Here is a 12,992-nt window from a genome sequence, read left to right as displayed (position 1 = left end):
GTCAATGGGTTGTGATCAGAAATGATATGTGCCATTTCCAGTCTGGATCATTCATTTGCTGGCAATTATTTCCTCTAAGAGCTCTCTATTTTCCTGTTGAAACAACTGTGAAAAGCACATGTTCATATGATGGTGTCTGCAAAATACAAAAATGTAAATTAGTACATCACATAAAGTGTGGAGGGGGTAACAATAATAAGGAGTAGTACTTTTAGAATGTGTTCAAAATTAAGCAATCATCAACCTAACATAGACTGTTAAATGTACAGGGTACTATCTATGAACCTTATCGTAACCACAAACCAAAAGTCTATTATAGATACACAAAAGATAAAGAGAAAGGAATACAAGCATAATACTAAAAAAAGTCATCAAATCACAAGGGAAGAGAGCAAGGAGGAAGAAAGGAACAGAGAACAACTACAAAATCAAGAAAACAATTACCAAAATGGCATTAAGTACATACCTATCAATAATTATCTAAAATGTAAATGGATTAAATGCTCCAATAAATGGACATAGGTTGGCTGAATGGATAAAGAAAGAGGACTCGTCTATATGCTGCTGACAAGAGTCATTTCAGATGTAAAGACACACATAGACTGATAGGGAAGGAATGAAAAAAAACACTCCACAAAAACGAAAGTGAGAAAAAAGCAGGAGTAGCAATACTTGTATCAGACCAAGTAGGCTTCAAAACAAAGAAAGTAACAAGAGGCAAGGACCTTACACAATGACAAGGGGTCAGTCCAGCAAAAGGATACAATTGCTAATATCTATGCACCAAACACAGGGGCACCTAACTATATAAAGCAAATACTAACAGACCTAAAAGGAAAATTTGACAGTAATATATTAATAGTAGGGGACTTTAATACCCCCCTTATAGCAATGAATAGATCATCCAGACAGAAAATCAATAAGGAAACAGTGGCATTGAATGACACATTAGAACAGATGGACCTAACATTTACATACAGAACATTTCACCCAAAATCAGCAGACTATACATTCTTCTCAAGTGCAATGGAGTATTCTCCAGGACAGATCACATGTTAGGTCAAAAAACAAGGCTCAGTGAATTTAAGAAGATTGACATATCAAGTATCTTTTCTTATCACAATGGTATAAAACTAGAAATCAAGGAAAAGAAAAAAATTAGAAGACGCAAGCATGTCAAAGTTAAACATGCTTCTAAATAATCAATGGAATGTTGAGGAAATCAAACAATACACGGAGACAAATGAAAACAGATAAAATAGTTAAAAACCTATGGGAATACCATACAATAAGCAATGCTACTTCTGGAAATTTACCTGAAGAAAACAAGATCAGTGATTCGAAAAGACATATGCCCCCCTGTGTTTACTGTCACATTATTTAATAGGCAAGATATGGAAGTAACCCAACTGTCAACCAATAGATGAATGGATAAAGAAGATGTGGTACATATTTACAATGCAATATTACTCAGCCATAAAAAAGAATGAAATCTTGCCATTTGCAACTACATGGATGGACTTTGAGGGCATTATGCTAAGTGAAATAAACCAGATGGAGAAAGACAAATATAGTATTATTACACTTATATGTAGACTCTAAAAAATAAAACAGAATAGATTCATAGACACAGAGAAGAGACTGGTAGTAGCCATGGGGGAAGAAAATAAGGGGACAGGTGAAACAGGCGAAGGGGATAAAGGCACAATATCTCAGTTGTAATATAAATTAGTAACAGTCATGAAAATACAGAATAGGAAATATAGTCAATAATATTGTATTATCTTTGTATGTTGACAGACGGTAACTTCACCTATTAGGGTGAGTATTTAATAATGTAGATATCTGTCCAATCACCATGGTGTGCACCTAAAGCCAATATAATATTGTATATACTACACTTCAGTGAAAAAAAATATGGTGGTGCCCGGAATGCTGAGCCAGTCCATAGAAAACAGCTGCCTAAATATCACTTGATAAACTTTTGCTGCACACTAAGCTACTGCAGTTTGTGTTATTTGTTAGAACAGCATAATCTAGCCTATTCAGACTGATATAGTTGAATCAATTATCTGTCAGGAAGCCATATAATTTGTCATCCAAAAGTGGACACTTTTGAGAGGAAAAGGAAACACTATTAAAAATTACAATAGGACAATAGTCATAAACTGGGGCTATCTTGAGCAAATTAGGATGCACAGGCACGTTAAGTGTGTGGTAAGTAAAAGCAGAGATGCTGAGAATATCAGACCATCAGCACTCTCCAAGGATATTCTTCAGTGGCATGTTGGAATATAGTTTAAACCACAGCGGATTGTGTAAGCTTTCGATCACAAGATTAATACAGTCAATTTTTTCTAGTCAGATTAAGTTTGAGTTCGATCTCATATTCTATGGAACTAATCAGATATTTGAATTTGAATTTTAGTTTCAGGTCTCCGATCTCCAGGATGGTTAAAAATTGTGATATGTCAAATCACTGAGAAGGCTCTGATAGCCATAAGCCACCCATCAGTTTACAGTGGTTACTGTGGAAATGCCCACTGTCCCAACTAGCATGGACACCTTACTTCTAAGGTTCTACTGATTCCATTCTACCTTTGAGGCATGAGAAAATGTGGTGAAGCTGGAAACTTCCCATCTGAAAATCCAGCCTTCCTAGACATACTATGCATCTATTATTTCCTCTGCTGCCTGCATGGGGCACTGAGTGGTAAACAGGTTTTTGTTTTGTTTGCTCTTCATTGGACCCACAGTCATCTCTTTCATTTCCATTTCGGGAAAGACTTGGGGTGTTATTTTCTGGCAAGCAAAGTCTGCTTTCTGCTTTGCCAATAATTTCACCTCTTCAACAAGGCAAAGAACCACATGACTTGGTTACCTTATAAAACAGATTAAGGGTAAAGGAAAAGATGTAGAATAACAATATAAACTAGTATCTCAGAGATATACTTCATTTTTCAGCCTTTTAATTAAAAACTGAAGGAAGCTAAGAAACAAAAATCTTCCTGCCTGTAACAATCTGGCACTAGCTCACTGCTGAGGCCAAAACATTCTCTATAATTAGTAGAACACAATTATTTCCTTCCTTTGTTAAGAATTCTAGATTGAGTTTTTAAGAGCTGTTTACAAAATATTCCTGGAGGGAAATGAGGCTGACTTTATATAGGAAGCCTCTTGGTGTAAATTCCTTTCTTTCGTCATACGGTTTTTCCAACATGGTTCTAGCTGAATCCTGGTTCCAACAGGACACACTGCAGAGAAGCAGAGGAAAGGCTGGGTCACAGGATATATCCCCACACTGATGGGGGATGTGGATGAGACTATGGCAGGGTACCCACAGCCTCAGGCAGCATGAGGTTACCAGAAAGAGGAGGATGGCTGTGATCCACTCAGCCACTGCTCCATGCTGATTGACAGCTAGTGCTGGCTTGCAGGGGCAGGGAGAAGTGTGATCCAACCACTGTGCTTTTTGCACTGCCTTTATCACTTAGCCATGACCTTCAAATTGGGCAACACTGAACATTTTTCCAAAGTATTTGGTGTGGACAAGACTCTCTTAAATATTTCCTTGAAAGGACACAGAATTTAAATCACATTTTGATTTATCCAGCATTTACCCAGCATCCAAAAAGATTGGCACTGATTATTTAGGTCAAGGCTTTGCTTTAGTATTTTTCATTTAGAAGATTCTGTCCTGCCCCAAGAATGGATTTGTGTCACAAATCCTATTTTTAATATTATTTTTAGCAAACTATTCCACTTAGTGGGATTTTTAAAAATACTCTATTTGAAGACCAGTTGGTTCTAGCCAATTCCTCAAATTACAGTGTTCAAGATTATCAACCTATTTAGAGCAGGAAGCATCCATAAATACTGGTTACCACTTCAGTCCCTGGACTCATTAGTATGGTTCAGTATCTGATCAAGAAAGACAGTTTTATTGACCAAGTAATTTACCATTTTCATTTCAGAATTCAAATACCATACCTTAAATATGTATGTATATGTATATATATACACATATACACAAACACAGGAACTTGGTATATGAATCATTGAGGCAAATTCTCAAATGGTTTTACCTAATAGGAATAGTTATGTACAGTATAACTTTTAGTTCTAAAATAGGGCACTAGAATCAATGACACATAAATAAAATGAACATGGCTTCACATCGCCTACTTCATGAAATCTAATGACCACCAATACCTGGTCTTAGTTTACCTTGTAAGCTACGTTCTAGCTAAAAGAGAGAAACTAACCTCTGCTCTTTGAAAACACACCATGAATTATCTAGTTCAATGTTATTTATGCTATTCCTTATCCTAAAATGACCATTCTCATCATCTTTGTAATGTAAGAATTCTATCTAAATTTCATATCTTCTCTCAAATTTGACTTCTGCTATGGAGCACTTCTAGGAAGCAATAGTATCTTATTTGTACCCTTTTTGTCATATCATGGGTCATTTTCTTTTTTGTATTATTTGAATACAAGTTTATGAAGAAAGCAATTATGTCACATATTGCTGTTTCATTTTCAGCATCTATCACAGTTATCCAGGAAATGTTCATTGAATTTTAATAGATTCTTTAAAAATTAATTTAAAATCTAGTTATATACACATTAAAAATATTTTTAATATTCAGTTTTGATGCATCTAGTTTATAAGCAGAACTTCTAATGAAGGAAAAGCATCTACATAGGTTAAAAACTATTAAATTTAAAGTCACTATTTACTGCAGACAATAACTTACAAATGCTTATTTTCATAAAATAATTATTTTTGTTGATAATTTAATATTTATTTTATTGGAAGAATTTCCAGTATCCTATTAATATTAAATCTACCATAATTACCAAGTTATAATTCTCAATTCATCTGTAAGACATGAGGAGCTCACCAAATAACTTTTAACTATACTAGTATTTCATTTCATCTTCTTTTTACATATAGCTGCACTAAAATATGGGCTCCAAGGAGTAAAAGGCCTTTTCTGACTTACTCCCTGCTGTATCTCCCATGCCCAGTGTTACTTATATCCAATAATTGTTGAATGAATGAGTGAAATCAATCAACTGTAGTGCTTGTCCTCCTTTCCCCAGAGGTTTACATATTATGGAAATTCTACTCAATACTTTTTGTGAGCAACTATCACAAGCAGGTCACTGTGTGAGGTCCTAGCCCCTTTTAAGCTTCTTGTAATCTATTAGGAGAGACCTGTGAACAATACAAATTAAATGTAAACACAATTGGAAAGGAGTTAAAAAGAAGGTAATATGGAAAAGGAAATACAAAAGGATAAGAATGATCAATTAATTTGGCCTATGTGAACTTTATTAAATGGAGAATGGGAGGTACCATCAATTTTAAGTTTTCTTTCTACTCGCCCTTTGTTCCCTCTCTTCTCTTTTCTCCCTCCTCCTCTGTTCCCTCTTCTCCTTCTTCTTAGCAGAAACATAATATTTTATTTCTAGAAAATAATTCCCACAGTTCCAGAGAATAGAAAATGAGTAAACTTCCAGGACTTTTCCCCTCTAATTCCTTAGTAAAAGACAAACTACCAAATTTGAAGGTTATATGCCATTACTTTTCAAGTTTTTAATAGAAGTTTGCTTATATGCAGTTTTCTGGAATGAACTTGGTATAAAAAAGAAGTCCAAAAATGGATCTGAATCTAGATGCAAGATAAAGTTATATTTTTCTTTTCTTAAATATTAATGATTTCTGAAAATGGAATTACTTTTTCTATTTATTAGTGCTTGAATACCTATGAGAACAGAGGTAATGAAAACTTGGAAAAGGAGAGAAAGAGGCAGAAAGTTTTCATGGAAATAGATAACTTAAATGCTATTTTTGTCAATAAAATAACATCCTTACTATGTCTATTATTTTATTAGCTTAAAGTATATAATATCTATGATATATATATATAGTTAATTGGGGCAAAACCCTCCCTAAATTGTTATTCTAATGAATATAAAATCACATTATCATATTTAAGTTTGATAAAACAGCCTTTTTGTAAAATTTAAAAGTTTTAATATAAATATTCTTCACAGGGAAATATTTTAACTTGTACTTTTAGGCTATTATAGAGGGAGGCAAAATTTGATGTCTGGATGAAAGATTTCAGGGCAAGTGAAAAAGTAGGTAAGATAACTATACACCCATTATGCAATTTTTTCAATTGTTCAGGATGAAGCAATTAAAGTCCTCATGTTCTATCCAAAAGCAGGAAAAAATACATTCTTCTCAAGTGTGCATGGAATATTTTCTAAGATAGATTATATGTTAGGCCACAAAACAAGTCTTAATACATTTAAGAAATCACATCAAGCACATTTCCAACCACAATGGTATGAAACTAGAAATAAGTTACAAGTGGAAAATAGGAAGATTTACAAACATGTTAAGATTTAACAACATGCTACTGAACAACCAATGGTTTAAAGAAGAAATCAAAGAAGAAATTAAAAATACCTTGAGACAAATTAAAATGCAAATGTAACATACTTGAACAGCCAAAGCAATCTTGAGAAAGAAGAACAAAGCTGGGGGTATTACGTGCCCTTACTTCAAGCTATACTAGAAAGCTATAGTAATCAAAAAAGTATGGTATTGGTGTAAGAACAGACCCATAAATCAATGGAACAAAACAGAGAGGCCAGAAATAAAATCATGGATATGGTCAATTAATTTATTACAAAGGAGCCAAGAATATACAATGGGAAAAGGACAGTCTCTTCAAAATATGGTGTTGAGAAAACTGGACAGCTGCATGCAAAAAAATGAAACTGGACCACTATCTTATGCCATACATAAAAATGAACTCAAAATGGGTTAAAGATTTGAACACAGAACTGAAACCACAAAACTCCTAGAAGAAAACAGGTAGTAAGCTCCTTCACATAGTTCTTGGTGATTGAATCTGACACCAAAAGCAAATATAACATAAGCAAAAATAAGTGGGACTATATCAAGCACATGGAATCATTTGCACAACAAAGGAAACCATCAACAAAATGAAAAGGCAACCTACTGAAAGGGAGAAAATATTTGCAAATCACATATCTGATAAGGGGCTAATATCCAAAGTATATGAAAAACTCATACAACTCAAGAACAAAAAACAAAAAACAAGTCTGATTAAAAAATGGGCAGAAGATCTCAAAAGACATTCCAAAGAAGACATACAGATTACCCACAGGTACAGGAAAAGCTGTTTTACATTATTATTAGAAAAATACAAATCAAATCACAATATCACCTCACACATTAGAATGGCTACTATTAAAATGACTAGAAATAAAAAGTGTTGGCAAGGATGTGGAGAAAAGGGAGCCCTCGTATAATGATGTTGGAATGTAAATTGTGCAGCCACTATGGAAAGCAGGATGGAGGTTCCTGAAGAAATTAAAAATATAAGTGCTGTATGATCCAGCAATTCCACTTCTGGGTGTTTACCCAAAGAAAGCAAAACCTAACGTGAAAAGATATCTGTATCCCCATGTTCATTGCAGCATTATTTACAAAAGCCAAGGTATGTAAACAACTTAAGTGTCTATCAATGGAAGAATGGGTAAGATATGCCATAAAAATGAATGAAATTTTGCCATTTAGGACAACATGGATGGACCTCAAGGACACTGTGCTAAGTGAAATAAGCCAGACAAAGAAAGGCAAATACTGTATGATCTCTCTTATGTGTGGCATCTATAAAAGATAATGAAAAAAACAAATAAACAAAAAAACAAAGTTCATAGGTAGAACATAGTAGTGATTGCCAGAGGTGAGGGCTGGGGGTGGGAGAAAAGGGTAAATAGTTCTTGTTTTTAGTTTAAAAAAACTGAAAAAATAAAAGTTCTCATGTCATTACTTTCAAATAGTTGTTTCACATATTTAAATGTATATAGCAATAAATAATCTAATTCGTCAACTTCTTAAGACTCATGACATAAAGACATAAACATAAACACAGCAGTTAGCTCAATCTCTTACATAGACTAAATGAAATTTTCTCTTAAATAAGACTGGCTGAATCTCTATCAATTTACTTATTAATGGAGTGATATTATATATTGCTTTAAGTATCATTTGGACAACTTTATATTAGTATACAATTATTATGTTAGGTAAACTCAACGAGTAACCTCAAGATTTCTCAATTTAGGTGATCAAAGGGGTTATTTGCATAGCTTCCATTGAGTATAATGAATTCTCTTCAGCCAGTAGAAAAGAGTTAATGAGGGAATCAGTATTCCATCATCAGATGAGCTATTTTTAAGTAAATCCTTAGAAAGTGAGAAATGAGGCCTAAAACAGTCAACTATTTGTGTTTGATATTTTTGTTTTGTCAGATAAGTGATATCTATATAAAACCAGTATTAACAGATACGTACATATATTATGGTCTAAAATTAAAATTAATTTCTAATTGAATATGGACTGTGCAAATAGGTTTCATTTTTAATATAAAATAGGCAGGAATTTGTGAAGTGCCCACTTAAAGGGCCGAATAACTGGGAAAGTGCAATTTTCATTGTACATAATTCTCTTTACTAGTTATAATTCAACAGTTACTGAATTTGAGAAGCTAAAGGCAACTTTTCTGCTTTTCAGTATATTGCTATGAGTAATTTTGGTGTAGGGAGGTGGCTGGACACAGCAACGTATGTGTTTTTTACATTTGCTGTTTGGTCATTTAAGAGTTGAATTCTTTGATGTTTTGGGTTGTTTGCTTTTTTAAGAAAAAGGTTATTATAAAATGACTTTACATATGCCTTGTCAGGGTTTGTTACATATTAGGAAGTTTCAGAAGATATAGAATAGCTTTGAAATTCTGAAAACTCTTGGAGTCTGCTGATCGACTTGGCATTCTGGCTTGGTAGTTTCTGAGGGGAAAATAAGAACAGCTACTAAAGGTTAAGGCCCACTTAAGCAGTAGTGGTACACAATTCCAGGTAATTTTCTGATGTAGAAAGGATCATCTGAGCAGTCTTTCTAGTCATATCCACAATCACAAACAATGTCTTTGAATGTGAACACACTAACATTCTATTGTGGCTCAAAGGATTGAGTAAGGCTCATAGAAGAACAAATATTGGGGTAGATCCATGAACAATGAGGACAATTTCCTTAGACAGGAGATACTAGACATTGGGGATACCAGCAATGGAGTATTTTCACCACAGGAAGCCTATTTTCTACCTAATTTCCTATCTTTGAATTACAATGGTTCTGAAACAAGCATTCATCAGAAGCACCCAGAGGACTATGTCCGCATGAGGCACCAAGAATTTGCACTTACAACTTTTGATGGGATGCCTCTGGTCCAAAGAACATTTTGAGAACCACTGGTTTAAACAAAGTCTTTTTCACTTTTCTCTAGAGGAAAGCTATTTTTAGAGCTATTTGTCATAGAACTCTTGATCCTAAATTTTGACTATAATGATTCTCAATATGTCAAGTAATTGTGACAACAGTAGAACACAGTACCAGGGAGATGTTGTAATAAGAGAAGTACTAATAATGGCTATAGACAAAGATTGTTGGTAAATTAGGAGATTCCCTTTCATCTGTCAGCTCTAAGACTGCTTTATTTCCTCAACTTATAAATTATATAGGTATTACTTCTCTAGAATGTAGGGTCTTAAGCATTCTCCTTCATTTTCGAATTCTAGTTCTTCTTTGGAAAACATTACCCTCTTCTGAACAAACCAAATTTATGTTTCTTAAAATCAATAAAGAAATACTCATGTGTTGTTCTTGTCTTTTAAATAGAGAAAAATAAGTACAGTTAAAGTAATTCTTTTTTGGAGAGGAAATATTTATTGTTTTTGTGGGGAGGGGTCATAGGTGATAGACTTATAACTATACTGAAAATAGTACAAGGAAATAAAAAAACAGCTTCATATTTAATAGGATTTAGTTCTGGGTTTTCTACAGACAGTGCTGGTCAAGTGAAAGATATAAAGGATTTCTTTCAGGTCTTAAAGACCAGACTTAGCACCATAAGCCAAAACCACGACCTATCACTGCAACACAGGTGTTTGCAAATAACTAGATCATTTAAAGTTAATCTGGGCAACACACGGAAACTTCCCATTCTGAGTCTGAAGAAAACATGCAACAACTCTGTCATGCCTAGGGGAAATGTGAACTCCTAGGAGGGTGACAGTAGTTTGTATGTTGAATTTGATTTAGTTTAATAAGCATTTGTTCAACGCCTTATGCATTTTTTTATTACAAGGCTCCTGACTACACAGTAATTTGTATTCTCAAAGTATTCACTTTGGGTATTTTCTGCTTAATATTAAAATTGAAGCAACCTGGTATGAAGAATTAAGTTTTTACAAGTGTTACTTTGCTGCTGCCAGAACCAAACTTGATGCAACAACGGACCAACAAGTCTAGGAATAAGCTGTTTGTGGGCATTCTAAATTAATCAAAGCCTAAATCAAACTCTAAATAACTTTAGATGATGGAAAACTTTAATATTTATAGTGCCCATTTGACAATTTCAGAGTACCAACATTGTAGCAGACACTGTACTAGGCATCAAAAGCAATAGTGAACACAATCAGCACATGCCCAGACTTTGTGGAATTACAGGTTAGTAGGGAGACACACATTCACCAAAATTAAGTTATAAATGGAATGTGCCAACCGGAGGCATAATCAGAAACGGTCTGAAAATGGAGATGGGGTGGCAGCATGAGGTGTGTACCACACACAAGAAGATACAGGGTTTATGATTTGCTGTTTAACTACTTATCCATAAGAATAGCAATTGGTCCTGCTTACTAACAGAGTGCTTACTAGTAGTCTTAAAAATGACCTGTGGTCAACTTTAATGCAGTAGAGGAAGAGAAAAAAGGTCTGGAACTATGAAAAATTCTTACACCATAATGAATACATAAAAAATGTAGAAGAAAAGACAGGGTAAAGGCTATAACAGTTTAATGATTTGATTATTTTCTAACTTAACCATTTCTACTTAATTTGCTTATGTTATTTTCATGTGCTAAAATTTCTGGTTGGACGGGTATTATGCTCAGTGAAATAAGTCAGGCAGAGAAAGAGAAGTACCAAATGATTTCCATCATCTGTGAAGTATAAGAACAAAGAAAAAAACTGAGGGAGCAAAATAGCAGCAGACTCACAGAACCCAAGAATGGACTAATGGTTACCAAAGGGAAAGGGACTGGGGAGGATGGGTGGGAAGGGAGGGATAAGGGGAATAAGGGGCATGCATTATGATTAGCACACATAATGTAGGGGGTTCACAGGGAAGGCAGTATATACAGAGAAGACAAGTAGTGACTCTATAGCATCTTACTACGCTGATGGACAGTGACTGTAATGGGGTATGTGGTGGGGACTTGATAATGGGGGGAATCTAGTAACCACAATGTTGTTCATGCAGTTGTATATTAATGATACCGAAAAAAAAAAGTATAACAAAAAAAATTTTTTTGGAATAGCAGAAAGCCAATCCTGCAAGACTCCTCCATTATCTCATAAGTTAGGAGTGCCCTGGAAGCAGGCCAAAGAATCTGTAACGGGGGACTCAAATTTAGAGTGCCCATGAATAAAGATTTTGCAGTTAGAAGCTGAAATGTCCACTGAATTTGCATTCACATTTTAAACCCAAATGAAGTTGGTGAATTGAATGGCAGACCACCTTAGCAGCAACTTTGTTCGCTTACAGGTTATTTCGTGATTTCAGTTTTAACCTGGCTTGCATTCTCCTTTCATGAACGTATTAGCCATTTTTGCACACAACTATGGTGGGTAGCACCACCTGGGCCCGATGTTGTACCTAACCCTAATTTACCGTAGGGACCCTATAAAGGTAGGTAGGTCACAATCACTGCAAACGCTTCTAAAAAAATCACTATTGAATAGGTCGTGGGGGGCACAAGGTTTACAGGGAGGTGGGGCGTCCGACCCTCTCGGCGGGCTCACCGCCTCTGACGCAGTAAACCTCCAAAGGCGGGAACAGGTCGTTTACCAATCAGGCTCCTGGGGTGGAGTTTTCCCGAGCTTTGAGGGCTCTGTACCCCGTCCTCTCCGTAACTTTTAACCCCTCTTCCCCGGATCGTGCCGGCAATACGAGGGAGCTGTTTATGCCAGCCACGAGACGCTGGCTCGCCAGCCCACGGTCTCAGCCGTTCAGCACTCGATTCGCTGGATGGAAAACCGTCAACCCAGGAAGCAACAAGCCCAACGCCCCGCGCGCCGCCCCGACGGAACTGACACCTCGAAGGGACACAACCTCCAGAACAATACGCAGCTACTCAGCTAATCCCGCGTGCGCTCTCCACAAAGGCTTCTATGCAGTTACCCCTCTGGGAAGGGACCCCGCAGGGACCCCGACGCCGAGGCCCCAGGTGGAGCGCGGCTCGGCAGAGCAGACCCCACGCGCCAGTCTCCACCCTTCAACCCCACTTGGCCACCGGCAACCGCCCGACCGCCCATGCACGCCTGCGCACCGAGAGTCCCACCCCCGGGAGCGGGCGGGATGTGGAGACCCCGCCTTCAGGGATCCTTCCCAACCGCGGCCATCCCCAGGCGCGGTCAAGACCTCGCGTTGTTTGGCGTGGGGGCGGAGAGATTCCGGGCTGGGGGCGGGGCGGCGGGGGCGTTCTCGCGGAGCGGGCCCCGCACCCGCGGCTTACCGCGCATGCCTGGGCTTCCGACTACGCCGCCGGCCGTGACGGACAGGTCTCCCCAGCTGCGGGTCGGGACCGCCCCTCCTGGGGGCGGTGGCTGGGACGGCCTTGTTGTTGTGTAGCGGAGGGCAAGCTGCCGCGGAGCTCTGAGTCCTAGCGCCTGGTCGCGCGTCGCTGCGGCAAGCCGCACAGACCCTCGCCGCAGGTAACGCTGCCACCCGCGGGCTGGGGTTGGGCGGGCGACTGGGCCTGGAGGGTGTCCGGGAGGTCGGGGTCCGAGGGCCGGGGGCTAGGGAGGCTGCAGGGTTCGG

The 12,992-nt window shown here is 37.3% G+C and overlaps 1 protein-coding gene and 1 long non-coding RNA gene across 6 annotated transcripts in view; one reads left to right on the top strand and one right to left on the bottom strand.

Annotated features, from left to right (window-relative positions):
- The window catches only part of LOC140847890 (uncharacterized), a 136,785-nt gene that overhangs the window by 98,731 nt on the left and 25,062 nt on the right, over positions 1-12,992 (bottom strand). The gene's annotated exons all lie outside the window — the stretch shown is intronic.
- Positions 12,723-12,992, top strand: part of PCMTD1 (protein-L-isoaspartate (D-aspartate) O-methyltransferase domain containing 1) — a 69,593-nt gene continuing 69,323 nt past the window's right edge. For 2 of the 5 annotated variants that reach the window (XM_036990789.2, XM_073229501.1), the window contains exon 1: positions 12,723-12,886. The gene's annotated coding sequence lies outside the window, so the exon portion shown is untranslated. The remainder of the gene's footprint in view (positions 12,887-12,992) is intronic. The other 3 variants (XM_017659579.3, XM_036990792.2, XM_036990791.2) reach the window with 3 other exon arrangements.

Source organism: Manis javanica, chromosome 2 (assembly GCF_040802235.1).
Source record: "Manis javanica isolate MJ-LG chromosome 2, MJ_LKY, whole genome shotgun sequence".
In the NCBI taxonomy this organism is placed as follows: domain Eukaryota; kingdom Metazoa; phylum Chordata; class Mammalia; order Pholidota; family Manidae; genus Manis; species Manis javanica.
This window is presented reverse-complemented; position numbering and strand designations above follow the sequence as displayed.